Source organism: Sinohyriopsis cumingii, unplaced genomic scaffold, assembly GCF_028554795.1.
Source record: "Sinohyriopsis cumingii isolate HCF-2022 unplaced genomic scaffold, ASM2855479v2 utg000741l, whole genome shotgun sequence".
Taxonomy (NCBI): domain Eukaryota; kingdom Metazoa; phylum Mollusca; class Bivalvia; order Unionida; family Unionidae; genus Sinohyriopsis; species Sinohyriopsis cumingii.
In genome coordinates, this window is record NW_028315927.1 from 1,755,808 (window position 1) to 1,774,239 (window position 18,432).

An 18,432-nucleotide genomic window follows, 5' to 3' on the forward strand; every position below is an offset into this window, starting at 1 on the left:
AAGACTCTTGTGTAGGTGGCGAATAGGGAGGTGGCGGTGGTTGTGATGCAAGTTCTTCACTAAGTCGTGTTATTTCCTTTAATAAATTTGCAAATGCTGGATCTCTAGCGCCTTGTCGTAATATACGCGATATATCCATTTTGTAAATTTTCTATCTTCTATGGCGGCATATCCTGGTTTTAAAAGTCGCTTTTTATTACCTAAATTCAATAAGACTTCAGCGGGTAAATCCTTTTCTGGTATTTGTTTAAGTTTTTCAATAACACCCTCGTTAAATTTTGCACTCAGTTCAACTTCTTTTTTTTGCTGGTTTGGGTTTAGGCGCAAGTATTTTTTTTCACGTCAGCGATTTCAGTACGAATTTTACCAATACCCTCAAGTATATCCTCGGGCGAAGGTTGAACTGCAGCTATATCAGTTGGAAGATCTCGTAAAATCTTTTTTGTTTTTTTAGTTCTTGCTGATATTTTTTCAGTCTGTTTTAATATTGGAGTAATACCCAGCTTTTTTCTCTCCTCCTCATCCTTAATATCTCCCCCTAAAGCTCTTTCAGTAGTCGCTGCAACTTTTTCAGTAGCTGTTGTTACGGGTTTAAATAACTGTTCTGTGCCGGCTGCGAATTTAACTTGTGCTTGCTGACGTTCTTGAAGATTTTGTCTTACAGAATCTCTCACGGGAAGAAACTGTTTGATTGCTTCTAGTCTCTCTCGAGCTAATCTGGTGGTATATGCTTCTCCGATATTTGCCATTATTGATAACGCGATGATTTAATTCATAGCAGCAGGAAGGGCGCGCCTCCAAATTGTCACCGACACAGTCGCGTATTTCCTTCGGGGTATCACAAAGAAAAAAACTTATCAGCGATAATCGGGTAAGCCAATTTGTCATCGACGGAGTTGTCTTACGCTGGATATCGCGGGGGGGGGGGGGGTTTCGGGGGCGGGGGGGGGGTCGCGATTCTCCAGGAAGGCTTAGTTTGCGAAAATACGGGTGACCCATTTAGAGGCTGTTCGCCCTGCCTGCTGCTGAGCTTGTTAACAGCTTTCAGACATTCAGAGAGAGCAATAGAGATAGAGAGATAATATGGGAAAGAGATGTATTGCAAATTGTTTGTAGATTTAACTGCCTATTATTCCCAAGCCGGATAGAATTTTAAGGGTATTACTAATTCAGTTGTGCCTATTAATGAAAGGATAGGAAATACATACATTAATGTAGGTATAAAAACTAAGAAGATTATTTATTTTCTTTTTTTTCTTTCTTCAAAAATACAAAGTCCATACAAATGTTTTTTATATCAGTTTGTACGACATCGACAATAGTCATTTGTATAAGCAAGCTGTTTTCATTCAAAGACTACGTCGTTAATAGCACGGCACCCTATTCTTTTGAATATCAAACTTTAGGCTCCACGCTAACTATATATCATTAAAACTATCCAAAAATATAGAGAATTGCCTCAGACCCGTGTGCTTTGATTACCCCAGTTTTAATACAACGGTGTCATGGGTTAGGCCTTCATCCCTAATCGGATACTCGTATTCTTAATAGAAATGTCACGCCTGTTTAACGACTCGTTCGTATTGCTTTATCTAGGAGACTGCCTACACCGCATCCCTCTTTATAATGAGACTTCTGTAAACAGCCCAGACTACACTATAATGTTATATGCCTAGCAGAGATTCTACTTAATCTGCGTGTTACGACTTTGTTGTCTTAAACTAAGTAACAGAAAGAAGTGAAACCAAAAATAAATAAATCAACAAATGCTTTAATTGCCTTAGAATGAAAAATTAAGAGTAACTTACAGTAGTATAAATTAAATCCCAAATAACAAAAGTTCTAGGATAAGTCCAAAAGTATAAAATACTCTGAATGAATTTCAAGTCTTCAAGTCGCGGATGTACCAATAGTCTTAAATAAACTGAATTACCAACAGTCTTGATATAACAAAATGACATCCTCCAAAAAGTCATTAAATGAATTCACAAATAATCCCAAAATAGTGTTAATAAATTCATTGAGCACTTTAGTAATTTCATTGAATGATTTACAGAATTAATTCCTCTCAAAATATATGTGAACACAACTAAAACTGATAAAATACCTCAAATTTATATTAAAATAGGAATGAATTCTTTTGTTGATCACAACCTTATATAAATACCTAAGACACAATAAAATGACAAGGATGTGGGTCAAACGTTAATTTCTAGAACATCCTAATTTATGTGAATAAGGCTGCATCATGAACTCAAATATCAGTAAGATAAAAGTTATTTATAACTTACATATAAGACAAATCGGTTAGACAATATAATTTGCAAGGGAACAAACAAGGTCCCAAACTCAAATCCAAGTAAACACACAATATAGATATACAAAATACACTTTAATACCGGGATCAGCCTTGTACAGATTCAGATAGACCATATAGTCATAAACAGTTTAGAATAGAATATTCAAAAGAAATATCAAGGCTCTGAACACAAATCCCAGTAAACGTGTTGTTTACGAATGATAATTATCCTAAAGCATAGCCTACAATCATGAACAAAAATTAGTTACGTAATACAGATATACATAACACCAGGATCAACCCGAAGTACTCTATGCTACCGGGATCAACCCAAAGTACTATATAGTACCTGGATCAACCCAAAATACTCTATAGTACCTGGATCAACCCAAAGTACTCTATACTACCTATATCAACCCAAAGTATTCTATACTACCGGGATCAACCCAAAGTATCCTATACTACCTATATCAACCCAAAGTATTCTATACTACCGGGATCAACCCAAAGTATCCTATACTACCTGGATCAACCCAAAGTACTCTATAATACCGGGATCATCCTCGAGACGAGTTATAACCCTGTATAGTTTACTTCATTAAGAATGTAGTTCATCTGTAGCCCAAGAGAGAAATCCGGATTGTTATTTGTTTAAGCAGTGATGTTACTGGTGATGACTGTGTTGTTGCTGTTTCTTTTTGGGGGTTGGGAAACTTATTTAACTCACTATGAAATGCTTTATCTATAGGACAGGTATTTTGAATTAGCAGAGAAGGGGAGAGATAAAGAAAACGCTTTTGTATCTTTTGTTTAATTCTTATAGGGCATTTAACAAACGTTTATTTTTGCTTGCCTATATTTTATTAGCCATAAATTTGAGGTAGATGAAACTCGATCAGTTCTTAACATTTTGATATTACCTATAATTCTTGGGCGCACATAAATAGGTGTTACGATTACGTAATGTTTTTCTATATATGTCCCCGCCATATTTGTATGATCGGTATACCTTAAATTCAGATCTTCTTAATTGTTAATCCTGTTTTGTAATCATTGTCAAAATAAACAAAGAATACATTAATAATGAACTCATGTACTCTGTTACAAACATTTAGATAGCCACGCCCATACGGATGCACTTCAGGTTACTGAAAATTGCAAACAAACAACTAAATATTCATTACTGTACATGACACGTAAATGTTTGCCTTTGATTAGGGCTCGAAGTCCACCAGTGTGATATGCATTACTAAATAATCTAATTAATGGTAGATCCTAATACATGACAATATTTTATGAGCATTTTTGTGTGCAAATGTTCGATTGTCACATTTTGTATGGAGCATACATGGACTTGATACTGAATGAAGTTTAAGACGGCATAATGTCCCTTCGGTCATGAGTCACAAGCTATCATATCTGTCTGTTTTAGTATGTTTTGTTTTTTATAATATTTGTTCTTATTGTAGTAGTTGTCGTTATGTATTGGAGTTTTCAAAGAGTTGCTATCATTAGCGATATTTAGATAAAATATAGGGAAGAACCTAGACTTACAATAGACCGAATCAAGCCTCGCTGATCCCACGTTCCTGCAAAATTTCTTTGTTGTTTATTCATTTGCAGTGTATTTAAAAAAAAAACAATGAAAACCTCCTAAATCTGAATGTATTTTTTTGGTGTCTTTTTGCGGAGGGTTAGGGAAATGATTGGATTTTACCTCAGTGCTAATCAAAGAATTAATACAGACTGTGTGAGTCTAAGTGTTTCCAATACATGCATCACTTTTTAAAGCTCAAAATGGAATGAACCAGACAGATTATTTGAGTTTTCACTACATACTTCATATTGTAAAGGACAAAATCTAATTTCAGACTATAATTGGTATTTTAATTCATTATATTGTATTTTACCCATTAATTAGTAATTTAGCCGATTAACTGGCATTTTAGTCGATTAATTGGTAGTTTAGTCGATTAATTGGTATGACAGTCCATTAATTGGTATTTAATCCATTAATTAGTAATTTAGTCGATTAACTGGCATTTTAGTCGATTAATTGGTAGTTTAGTCGATTAAATGGTATGATAGTCCATTAATTGGTATTTAATCCAATAATCTATTAGTTTAGTCGAATAATTGGTAGTTTAGTAGGTTAATTGTTAATTCGGTCCATCAACTGGGATTTCAGTCTATTAAATATCGTTGAAACACCCGCACGATGTTTTTTTTTCTTCAGAAACCGTTTATCTTAAACCGAAACTATACCAACACGTTTTCTGATATAACTGAGTCCAGAAATTTTGGTTGAATACTCAACAATGAAGCCCTTTTCATCAGTTTTCTTACCACAAATGTGACCGTTTAACGAATCAGTTTAGTGGACACTATTAGTGTTGACTTGTCATATACTGATTTGCTGATCTTCATTCCTAAGATACTCGTCTGTAAGACAGAAAAGGTCAAGCTAGTGGTAACATGAGAACACGGAATCGCAATCCTACTGATGGGTAGATTGATAAAGATTAATAAAACATACCTTCGTCACTAAGCTTTCCGGTCCAGCCAGGTACGCAAGTGCAATAAAATATTGGCCCAGAAAGATCGCGACATGTTCCATGTGTATCACCGATGTGGAGGACAATCGTCTTTCTCTTAACATGCAATATAGATATTTTAAAAATTAAAATACAAGCTGAAATGAAATAGCATTTGAAATCATTGAATGTAAAATCCTCTACTTCTATAAACTGCTTACTTGTATCATGGTTTAGTCGCAAAATATTTCAATGTCTGAAATGAATTAAAAGAATTCATTCCTAACAAAAACATAGATTAAAGAACATTTCGCCTTTTGCTTTTGAATCCAACACTTAATTTTCAGTGGTAATGCATTCAATTTACCGTCGACTAGAAGACATTATTTTATACAAAATATATGAACGAAGACCAAAGGTAGAACAAAAAATATTGCAACTTAAAAATGTTCAGTTTGACTTTTCGTGTATAAACCTGTCTCTACAATATATATATATATATATATATATATATATATATATATATATATATATATATATATATATATATATATATATATATATATTTTTTTGTGTGTGTGTGTGTGTGTGTGTGTGTGTGTGTGTTTTACGACTTGATCGTCTTACGGTAAGTTGCTTAGCAAAACTTGCAAGTTTTGTAAACTGTAAGAAATGATTTAATTCGCTAACTTAATAAATGAGCATTTAAGATGATTTGGGAGTATTGTGAAATAAACCCAAAATAGACCCAAAAGTTATATCACATGTCCAAATAGCATAGAGTGTTCTTAATTAATTTCAGGTCCAGTATGTACTAAAGTGCCAACGGTTTTTATGTATCACAATGGCATTATCCATAACATCTTTCAGTGAATTCACAACAATGTCAGAATCGTATTTAATCCAATAAATAACTTAAACACTTTGTAATTCCAATAAATAATTGAATGATTCCTCTCAAGCTAAATCTAAACAAAAAATTAAATACATCTGCAGACTGAACCGTTATAACAATATGAAATATGAATCAAGAATGAATTATTTCTCTCTTTATACACCAAGCCTCTATTACGACTCTGTGTCGTAATACTTCCAACGTGACTTAGTCGCAACACAAAATCCACCTGACTTAATCATCCAATTCTAATTTACCCTAAACTGTACACAGGTACATTTTCTAGAACTCAGATTTAAATGAACAAAGTATTTATATCTCATTATCTAAAAAGAGAATCTTTATTACCGGACTGAACGTGTGTGTGTGTGTGTGTGTGTGTGCGCGCGCGCGCGCGTGCTTGTGTGTACACTAAAGTATTCCAAAGTTTAACAACTTAAGGAAAATAATAAATATCTTAAATTTATTATGGAATGTTGTGGTAATTCAAGAGTGATGTGCACATCAGGAAAGTACATAAGATACAAGATTGCAAAGAATGGAGGATACACTGGGTTGATAAACTTTACGGAGGAGTGTAATTTACATGACATATGCAAGCTACCACTTTATTATAATAACTTTCATTTTTCATACTTTTAAGGCTAGAGATGAGAAGTTGTATAACGTAGAAAGTTGAGGATTAGAATAAAACTAAATCGCTTATAACCTTGTTCTAACTGGAGAATACAAATTTGTAAATATATGTGAATATTTAGCGGATGATAATAAGTTATGTGTCATAAATAGGAATTGGTGATCACTCAAAGAGAATACTTTCTTAGTTATCAATGTTATCAATGTATACATATGAAAAATATAAGGAACGGAGGAGTTTTTAAAGGTGAAGATACAGAAAGACTATTAGAGGTGAACATATTTGACCACTGTGTATAAAGTTGAACATAAGCGGGTACAAGAAATGGGATAACGAAATAGGGCAAACAAAAAAGCGAGACTTACTGTAAAGATAACTCTAATGTAATCATACTTAAGAAGCAGCGCTTGCGTAAAAGAGTAGAATATATAGTCAGTACAATAGTCGCGATGACAAAGAACGGCATTTGAGACATCTTTTACCATGATGCCGAACGTCTAGATGCTTAGACAAATATAAATCAATAAAAGAATGGTAAAACGAATACTTTGTTTATACATTCCAAAAGCATGATAAAACAAATCCATACAAAATAGCCTGGATATTTTTTTCTGCCTTGTTAAATCAGTATTCGTTGAGAATTATCATTAATAAATCTTTGACTTCTCGCTCTACATTAAATCTAAACATCATCTTCATTATTTTTTTGCTGTGGAACGATTTATTCTTGTGCTTACCGATTGGTACAAAAAATCGAAATCTCCATTTATATTCATTTAACTGGAAATTGTTTTGAAACTCGAGTACTTCGTTTAACATAATTGTTTTCATTCGCATACACTGTGCTCGGTGTTTTCACTTGATCCAAAATCCATTCGGTTTCAAGATATTTATATGTATTTGACAATTAGTTTACATTTTATATTACGTCACTATTTTATGCATTCACCAACGTAGCTATTTTAGGAGCATTATGTGTTATAGCACTGTTTCTTCATACTGTGACGTAGTGCGCAAATCAGTTTGTCGTTTTCTCTTGAGTATTTCATCACTCTTTGATGATGTGATGCAGACCACTCCATACACCCTCTCCCAACCCGCAAATTCTTCCATGTAACAGCATACCTCGAGTTTCGTCAACAACAAACTATTGAAAATGCTCTTTCCAGCCGTCTGTCACACAACACGGGTGACTGACTCTTGCAGGCCATTAAGTTACTTGGATTTTATTTAATGGGTGATTAATATACTTTTCGTATACTGTACATGTTGTGAGTTCAACAGAAGCCTGTAACAGCATGTCGTTATTATCAATAGGATGTTAATGAGTCGCTTACCGAACTGAGTGCGGGGCGTTTACGAGACATGTCAGTACTAAAATCGAAACACATTTTACCACATAGTATTTTAAACCTGTATGTTGTTTTGATAAGCATGTGTATTGCAAACTGCTGGCCAGTAAAAACGCAGACTATTTTTGTCCGCAAAAAAAAAGAACATGCAAATGTTTGAGCCTTCTGTGTGCTAAAACGTAAAACCAATATGCTGTCAATCAAAACAATTTTGACGATAATACACGGCTCATTGAAATTAGACAGCGCCATTCACGTGCAAGCTTTCCCATAACCAATTTATACGTGATCATAGGTAACTGAGCGCAGTTTGCGTCATCTGGTCTAATGAATAGTGTTTTAAGACCGATAGAAATGTGAATGCACTCCAGACGAGTTTCCAGTCTTATTTAAACCCACTGTAAAGAAGGTAGACCGTCTCACAGTGTGCCCTGATGTTTCCCACACAATGGACCAAGTCATAAACAGACAGGCTTTCATAACAGTCATCGTTCACTATGGTATTTGAAAAATTGAACCTCGATAGCTTTTGTTGCAAATTAAAGCAATACTTTATAACAGAGACATGGCGGTATAAAGTGGAAACTGGATCATAGGCTTACAGCCACCGTAGGATCGAGTTCATGATCCCGTATCAGTTAGCTCTGTAGGAACACACACACACACACACACACATATATAAATACATACATACATACATACATACATACATACATACAAAAACAGTACATACATACATACATACAAAAACAGTTACCTGAACTTATCTTAGGAGATAAATACTCATAGTCTAAATTACATCCATAATTATTAGGTTTTGTTTCTCCCTAAAAACTCCACTGGAGCTGGATTCAGGCTTGTGATTGCATGTGTGATATTAGTTCAATCGACAGTTTCTATGTTAGTTTCGCCGTAGGAGTTCCATAAGGGTTGAAATGAAACACGTATGTAAACAGTGGAGATACTACCCCACAAAACTGGCCGTTAAAAAACGAAATAAATTATGTCCCGAGGATGCTCGGAGTGCTAAACATGGAGCAAAACATCCTAAGCCTTGAGAGGTAAAGGCACTCAGACGACCTTTGACCAATTATAATTTTAATTTTCTCCAAACTTACTTGAAGATATTTTGTTTTCCCGTTATATTATCAGTTAAACACTTTTACCTTCATTACTGTTACGATGTTACAATATTTAGTATTGTAAGTGTAAAATGTATAAGGGATTCTTTGTTATTGACGCATTTTTGGCGCTAAATCTTTTAATGGTTATAATACTTATTACTGAGGTGTAAATAAAATGCTGCTACTAATACTGATGGAGTACCATATGCTGCAGCAGATAAAACCATACAGAAGGATTGCGATGGCACGTGAGCATGATATTTCTCTTTACAAGAAGCTGAAAAATACACGTTGAACAAGCAATATACATTAATAAGATATTTAAACGTCCTAACGCGTACGCAGCCAGTGGATGTTCGATATATTTTTGTATATAAAACATCGAAGCAATTAATATCAGCCTCGCCATTGCAATTTATGGGTCGTGTCATACTTCAAACAAGTTTCCTCTGGCGAGAAAACTGTAGCTGGCGGCTTTGTCAGTGCGCTTTGCCATGCTTACTCAATGCATGTGTGTATATAGTTCCTAAGGTAACCCCCATGGTGTACCGATAAGATGCATACAACACAATATTTTGCGCTACGGACTAGCATTGTAAGATGGAGACAGTGCATTATATGGTGGTGGAAAGCCAGCATGTTGTTGTTCCAGAGACTTTGTTAGTAGCTATGTGTGGCGACTGGGGGTAATATAGTTTTTTTTTTTTACAGAGATAATGGCGGAAAAATGTATAGGGTCATAAGAGAAATTGAGAGACGTCATGGGAATTATAGTGTCAAAAGTATTTATGGGGTGAGAAGTATTTATGTGGTCAAATCTGAATAGTGTTGCAAGTGGCTGATGACAATTGGGCTGGTACTTAGTAACAGTGTTCGAGTTAACTTCAATATGCGCTACTCTAGGTAAGTAAGGGAAGTTCTATGTTAAGTGTTTCTAGAGTCAAAATGATTTAATGGGTCAAATGGATTTATAGAGTTAAATGAGATTATAGGGTCATATTCTATTCTTTTTGTGGCACTTTCAGTTTCACTGATTATAATTAGTGGGTTGTACATACACATTGGCATTTTACACATGAGCAAAAAATCATGGGGTATAGAGGCAATGGCCTACAAAACAAAATTTAAGCCAACCGATCCAGTTCGCTACTACTCGGGAGAAGGTCCCACACGCGATATTGCATTGTAGTTGCTGTGGGTTAATTACACTGGCATACTATCTGATGACGACTGTTTGATGGTATTCTCGCAAATAGCTCGTTTGTGTTTACGGCAGATAGCGGCGTCAGTGGAATCTGCCAAAAGCCTTTTAAAAGGTCAAACTTGGTGCCGTATTTCTTGCCTTTCCAATTTTGTCAATGTAGTCATTTATTCTTGGGATTGTACAAAATTAGTCCGTTTAGTTAACTCTGTTGACTTTTCTACAATCAGTACACATACGAAATGTATTATCTGGTTTAGGTTCCAGAATACATGGTGAACTCCTATTACTTGTACTTGGTTCTATACAATCATTGTCCTGCAAATACTGATTTTATTTTTTCAAACACTGATGCTTGAGAAGTATTATCATGTAAGGATGCTGTTAGGCAGTTTTCAAATCTATAATTTCAACTACATGATATATTTTCGTTGTCTGTGTTTTAGCAGCAGGAAACAAGTGCTCACACTCATCTAAATAGCTCGTTGAATTCATTAATTTCCTGAAGCTGAAAATCCAAACGTTTCAGGTCCACATTGTTTAATATTTCTGAATTTCGAAGTCACTACAGTCAAATTGCATTCCATCATTTACATCCACACTGTATGGGACAGGTACAACTAAATTAACTGAATATATATATATATATATATATATATATATATATATATATATATATATATATATATATATATATATATATATATATATATATATATCAGGTGACACTTGGTACCAAAAAGTGTATGAAAATTCCGAACAAAATGCAACTCTTCAGTCAAATGCAAATGACGTATTTTCTGAACGTTGTAGTATCTAAATGAAGGATATATATATATATATATATATATATATATATATATATATATATATATATATATATATATATATATATATATATCATCCATTTAGATACTAAAATAGATCACTGTGACCTATAAATTAGGTTCCATAGAATGTGTTACACTTTTCGTCAAGTTCAGTTTTTTAGACACTATTGCCTAAAGAGTTACTTAACTTGATACATAGATTTAGAAACATGAGTAATACAATGCTCATAGAAAAATGCAAGGTCATTATGGCCTTTATTTCATATTCAGATGAGTTCAATTCTCCGAAATGCTTTGCAGTTTCGATATTCAGACATTTTGTGAAATTGTTGTTAGAAAGTAATTTGGAAGAAAGTACCTGGTAATGTAAATTAGGCACATGTTGAAGAACCCTGCTCGTACATACTTCTAAAATACTGATTTTTACAGGGATGCTTTTCGCTTTTTCCTGCCTAAGTGGCATTTGAAAACTGATGAAAGAATGATTAATTTTAACTTTGATCGATGATTCTCTAATTCTTGCATTCTTTTTTTTTTAACCTTGATCGATGATTCTCAACAACATGTTCCAAACCAATCCACCCAGCCACCTCCTGGTACTCACCCCAACAACTGACAGTGACCCATAATATAAAAATCATTATATATACGACGCATCCTCGTGAAGCGGCACATTCTCATTAAGCAGTTGGATATATGAAGTCTAGTCATGCTTTTTTAAATGTGAGCATTATTGACTTCTCTTTACAATAAACCTTTGACACGCTTCGATGAATCACTGGGGCTAAAGTAGATGATGGCAGCCTGATCATATAAAAAAAATCGTTCACAAACAAAACTGTGTCAGTTTTACCTCTGTTAGTGTAAAAGGATGTTAAGAATATGACATCGATGCGGTGTGCGCTAAAGGTGCCCAAGACTTTGCGAGGCTAATCTTCTTGACTTTTGGGTACACTGAGATGACAGCAGGTTGTGACATAGATAAAGGTATTTCATTATAACTAACACCATATTTCTGTATTATTTACTTTCATGCATTCTTTTACAACTCTTTGGCCTTAACTAAATAACAGAAAGAAACGAAACCATCAAATTTAGTCAAATCAGCAAACAATTTAATTCTCTAAGTAACAAAGTAAAATTTTAATAGGAACTTACAGTATTGTGAATTAAATGCCAAATAAGCATAAATGTTCTATCACGTTTAAAATATTCCGAATGAATTTCATATCTTGAATGTGCCGATGTACCAATGGTCTTAAATGAGATATGTACTAAAATCCTTGGTGTATCCAAATGCTATAATCAATAATGTATTTGAATGAATTCATAATAATTCAAAAGTACTGATTTAGTCCTATATGTCAATGAGCACTTTGTAATTCCAATTAATAATTAAAATAAATCATTCCTCTCAAATTATATCTTAACACGACATTAAATGGTTCCGGACTGATATGAAAACGAGCACTGAATGATATTGTTGACAACACACTTATATAAAACCTAAAATTTAATATTAAAAAAAGACCCGGATGTGGGCCAGAAGTTCGTTTCCAGGACAATTTAAGTTGGTACAACAAAGTAGACCTTGAACAGAAATATCAGCAAACAACCTATGTATAACTTACTAGCCTTACAAAAACAGGTACCAAACAAAACTCCAACCTCAGTCGTGGACATAAGTCAAGCATACAACACAAATTAAGTATGCATAACAATTCAAAACAGTAGAAAACCTTTAAATAAATTTCCGTATTCTCTTCTTAGTAAAAAAGATCTCATTTTTGTTATTTGATACTCAGAATATTTTTAAATTAGGCTATCGTCAATTATGGACATATCATAAACACGTTCATTATTCAAATACAAAACTAGTACAGCTTGTGTCAAATCTTAACCATTTCGCATAGCGTTTGCTCGCTATATTAACGTTTCGTTCAATAAATGAAGGCGCACCCATCTCTCTTCGTTTCTGTATTCTTCTTTATCTAAATAATCTATCGATCTGTCCCTATGGTTAAGTCCATTACAAATATGTCCCTATGGATAAGTCCATTACAAATTTGTTCTTACGGTTAAGTCGATTGATGTATTGACAATGCAGTTCTGAAGCTTCCTCATGCTTTCTGTTCTGAAACAACGGCGTCGCATAAGAGTGTGGACAACATATACGGTACATTTTCAATGAAAACGTCTTTCAAGCTTAAATTTTAATAACAAATTAGCAGAACATTTTTTATATTCTGAAGGTATGCTTTTTGCAATTTTGTAAATGATAATATCTCGATTTATTTTCAGCAGTCGACGACATTTCCGATGCACATGTTCACCACATATTTGTAAGTGTTTCACCTGTGAAAGTAGTACGTGCCTACATATCGGACATTCTTTAGTCTATTCTGGTTTTGCAACAAGATGTCATTTAGTTAAAACAGTTGCGAACTTTTGATATTTGATAGAAAGTTTTGATTTCATTTGATTTTATTTCAAAACGTGCACTTCTTAGTATTGTATATTTGGATTCTGATCAAAGTTTGCACATACTTATCCAGTCAATTCCAGGTATTTTGAAATAGCGAAAAGCAGTAGATTCTAGAGGTAGGATGCGCTAATGTACCAGCTTTTATAAACTTGACCCTTGCATATCACTATAATCTGAAGTCATCTTCATTATTTACTACAACGTTAAACATCGTTTGACCTTTTTAACATTTCCAAAATGAACATTTTGGCAGCCATTTATTGGCAATAGCTTGGATGCAACATAATGACGTCACAACTATATCAATCACAGCATATACGATTGCCCCGAATATTTTTAAATTAATTGGCTGCTTTTAAAACTGAAAGGTAGATTTGAACAAAATGTTGTTGTATACTTCCATTTACTAAATGTGTAGTATATTATTTCAAAACACAAATGAAAATAAGCACTCATTTTCTTTTAATGGAAGAGGAGTTGAAGTCGGAGCACACATATGACACTTTCGGTTCAACGGCAATAAATGAAATTATCCGCTCGATAAAATATGGCATAAACGTGATCGTCAGTTAAATGGACAGTGGGTAAAAGCAAGTTGTCCGTGCATTTATCTATTTACCGCCTCTCTGTTAATCTCTAATTTAGCCAGATGTATTCCGCCAAGACCAATAGATATATATATATATATATATATATATATATATATATATATATATATATATATATATATATATATATATATATATATATATATATATATACATTGCTATAGAATTCTTTAGAATTAAAAGGTTGAAAGGAAACAAAACTAATTTATGTTCATTATGTTGTTCCCACTTAGCAACATAATGCACATCAGCAAAATAAAGTTAGCATTTTATTCTATACAATGAAATGACTTTACATACCAATTTATAGGAATATAATCATGCTTGTTTAGTGTGATACATTTTGTGGTTTTATACATGATCATCTTTTCTGACTTAGGGGTCGTCCATTAATTATGTCAACAAAATGGGGGGAGGGGGTTTGAAGAAGTTTGACAATTGTTGACATGGGGGAGGGGGAGTTCAAGATAAGTTGACGTCAACAATGTTATTTTTTTTACAACAAGTTTAATAAATCAAAAAATAGGAAATTAGTCGGTACGTTGGTATGGCACACACTCGCTCGCCCGTCAACAGCCCACCAGTTTAATCCTAAACCGGTTGAGCTCTTGCCAAGGAAGTCATAGTCTTGCATCATCATATTTTGTTTATATTCAATGTAGATTGCAGACTGTCGACATATTTTTAAGGGACGCTGTTATTAAATTCAAAGACTGCACTGAGCCATAGACATCTAAATAGTATAGCTATCCATGGACTTCTATTAAATAGCATCTATGTTATATGTATAGATGTTATATATATTGAAGTCCATGAGCTATCCCTCCAAAGATGGATAACTGAGCCTAGGAAACTTGAGAGCTTGACTATTAATAGTAAAATTTTATTAGGGGGGTCACTGAAAGTTTGACAGTTGTTGACAAGGGGGTGGGGAGTGGGCAGTGGGCAGTGCCGGATTTAGGACAAATGAGGCCCTGTGCTAGTTAAGTTATGAGGCCCCTTACTTTGAAAAACATTTGAAAAATTCATCGTAAAATTTTTTTTTGCCAGGAAGATGGGGCCCCCTGGCCAACGGGGCCCTATGCTAAAGCACACCTAAGCACAATGGTAAATCCGGTACTGGGGGGGGGGGGGGTAAAAAAATTGCCTAAAAATTGTTGACATAATTAATGGACGTCCCCTTAGATGTTTTTGAGAGTCTTGAAAGAAAAACATCTTGAGATTTAGAAAATGCATGTTTTATAATCTAAAATGTTCTTTAATTCCATTCAGTAATGGTCATATGTGAACCTTGAAAAAATTAATTTCATCCTTGATAAACCCTGAAAATGACCTGGAAATTTATCTTTAGAAAAGCGTGGGAACCATGCGTTATTGTTTGTCCTACATATTCACTTTTGTGTATTACGTAATATCGTGAAATCGCATAACACATTTACATGACGCGTCGTCAATCTCTGCTATATACGTCAGCAGTAGCCAAGAAACAAATCAACGGAAAAACTGCGAGGGAAGAATACCATTAAAAATCAGTAAGGTTCATTAATCGTGTATTGGGAATAGGTTAGGAGTGTCTTCTTTACGTTGGCGTAAGTTATGAGGGACTGAATACAGCCCCAACATAGGAAGACATTATCTTGAGCCTTCATAGTACCCTAAGAAACGCCCTGAAACTTCACCGTTGCCGATCTGAATATCAATACGGGTAGTGTGATTTGTACAATAAAAGTTTACAGAAATTCGTGAAGTTCTAGTCGATATAAGGTCTCACTGGACAGTTTATATGGTGAAGTTTCATCCGACGATGACCAATTACAGAAAAATGAGAATAATTTTACACTGAAGATACAAATAAAAACAAACTAATGATTTTTGTAGAAAGCATACATGTGAGATTTTGACTGCAGTAATCAGGTTAATTCCTGATGCAACTGGTGGTTTTTATACTGAACCAACACTGCCACCAACCCCTAAATTTTACATTCATTTTTGACAAGAAATAGCTATTTTGAATATTTTTCTGTGACAAGGCAGCTAAAAGAATCAGTATGTGCCTTATGCATGAATAAAGTTCACTAGTACTATAACAAATTAGCATACTTTTCATCACCCCTCAACCATCTAGATTTTTAGATATTTACCTCTGTAGCAGACACACATAAATACGTAAGCCAAGTCGACAGCTCATTTGCAGCCCAAGTTACGCATTTGATCTCCAATGCAAATCTAACTGTGACAGGCAGTCACCAACAAGCCAACCTATTTCCAAGCCTAACTCAAAGTAAATCTGAACCACATTATAGATTTAGCTTATGTGTGAATTTATAAATGCTAGGCTTGTGATAATTAGGTTCATGCCTTCTACCTTAAAAATTAGGGGGGTGTCAAAATAAGAAACTATCCAGTGAGACCTAATTGTTGCTTTCCTTGTTATATCGGAAAGCATACTTGATTCTTCTTTCAGCGTCGTTATTTTTCATGTTGATGGGTACAAATTCGAGAGACGGGAACGCACTACTAATAATGGTGGTGTGATTTATGTCATGAAATTATGTCATTTGTTCTCGAAAAGAAGTAGTTCTCCGTCTTTTTTTTCTGATATGACTGGACACCAGAAATGGTAGAACAATTTTATTTTTGAAGAAAAAAAATGTGGAGAACAACTTGTTGGTCTAGGAGTTTGTTCGTTTAGATAGCCCAGCACACATGATGAAAGAATTAGATTCAGTACAGTACAAGTCCTAAGGCATCTATCAATTCACTATTTCATTAATGGGTGTCAGTTTTTAGAATTTGATACACATACCATTAAATGCTATTATTCACAATATCTGAATCCTCGTACATTCATATTCCTTTGGAAAGTCACTATGTACATGCCTCAAGAATGCATACAGAAAATCAATGAGATAATCCTAAAGGTGTGATCCAGTACAAACTGAATTGAATGTCATGTTATGTGACATCACTATCAAAGTAGCATATGTTGAATAAAAAATCATAGTACCCTGATCTTTGTTTTGATTGACCTGACATCATCTTGTCCTGACCCACTGTAGTACCAGGCTACCATTGTAAAAGTTAGTAGCAATCAGACATTTTATAATTTGAGTGGCTGTGCCTATATGACCTCATAGACATACACTTTAACTGAAGCCAATTGTTTTGACTTTAAATAATATGAAGTGCTTAGCTTCTTTATATTTTAAGTTATGTGCTGTATGTTTTGTCCAATTGTGTCTATGTATTATGCCGTGGTTGTTTCTCTTACAAATCATATTTGTCTTTGTTATCTTTTATATCATGTAATTATAAAGCTAATTAGGGCTTATGTTGAATTGTTGTTTTGAATCATAACTATTATCAATAAATCTTATTGTACCTTAGATAGTGTAAGAGTCAACATGGGAGCAATGAGGGATCAGATTTTGAACGAGAGTTAGTTACCTTTTTTGACAGATTAAGGGCTATTGGTAATACAGAAATTCAGTACAGGTGGGTGGGGGATGGTTCTTTAATTGGAAAGAAATGGATACAAATTATTGTAATAGTGATGCCTCATTTCCTTCAAATAAATATTCTATAACATTCAGAAGTGAGTGTATATAAAAGAATAGCTTGTAATAAATAAAAAAAAAATCACTTGAATAAATTGAAGAAATAAATTCCAGCTTAAATAAACTACTGTACACAACAATATTACCAATTGATTCTGGTAGGTCTTAAAGCACAATTTAATTTTTCCAGTAACAAGGTCACAATTAACATTTTATTAAAAACACCCATTACCTAATGGAAAATAACCATTTGGAAGGTACATAATGTTTACAAAATAAAATCTTAGTAATAATTAGATGTCTGTTCCTAAAATTATAATATCTGATGTGTAGTAAACAACAGGTAGACCTGATAATTCCAAAGTTCAGTACATAGATTGAGATAAACATGTTTATTTGTTAAAAAAAAACAAATCAATAATTCAGGCCAGGTAGAAAATGAACTTGAGTTCAGACAAGGTCAAGTCCAGCATACAGTGTTACATTACATTAGCATATGATAAAAGAAACTAAAAATAGACTATCAAACAAACAGTACAAATTGTGTGTGTGTGTGTGTGTATATATATATATATATATATATATATATATATATATATATATATATATAAAACACTGTAACACTGCACATACTGTTTGCAAATAAAATAGCAGCCTTAACAGTAGTGCAAAAAAGGCAGTGAGGCCTGTGCTCACCATAAATAGCATTTTATAATATAGACAATGACACAATTATACCAGCATTTTTGTAATAATAATAAGGATATTGCTTTTGGCCCCCAGACATTATAATGATCACCAAAATAAACAGTCTGGTATTTTTTTTAAAAATGCATGTTTCAGGTTGGCTGACAATCACTCTTTTTTGGTGCTGAGCCTAGCACTTTCTCCCCCAGGACAAGAAATAAAA

General features: G+C 33.8%; 1 protein-coding gene across 1 annotated transcript in view; it reads left to right on the top strand.

The window, feature by feature from the left end:
- Nucleotides 1-15,414: 15,414 nt before the first annotated feature.
- LOC149773258 (uncharacterized) overlaps nucleotides 15,415-18,432 on the top strand; it is a 54,717-nt gene continuing 51,699 nt past the window's right edge. The window contains exon 1 of the mRNA XM_089946544.1: nucleotides 15,415-15,497. The gene's annotated coding sequence lies outside the window, so the exon portion shown is untranslated. The remainder of the gene's footprint in view (nucleotides 15,498-18,432) is intronic.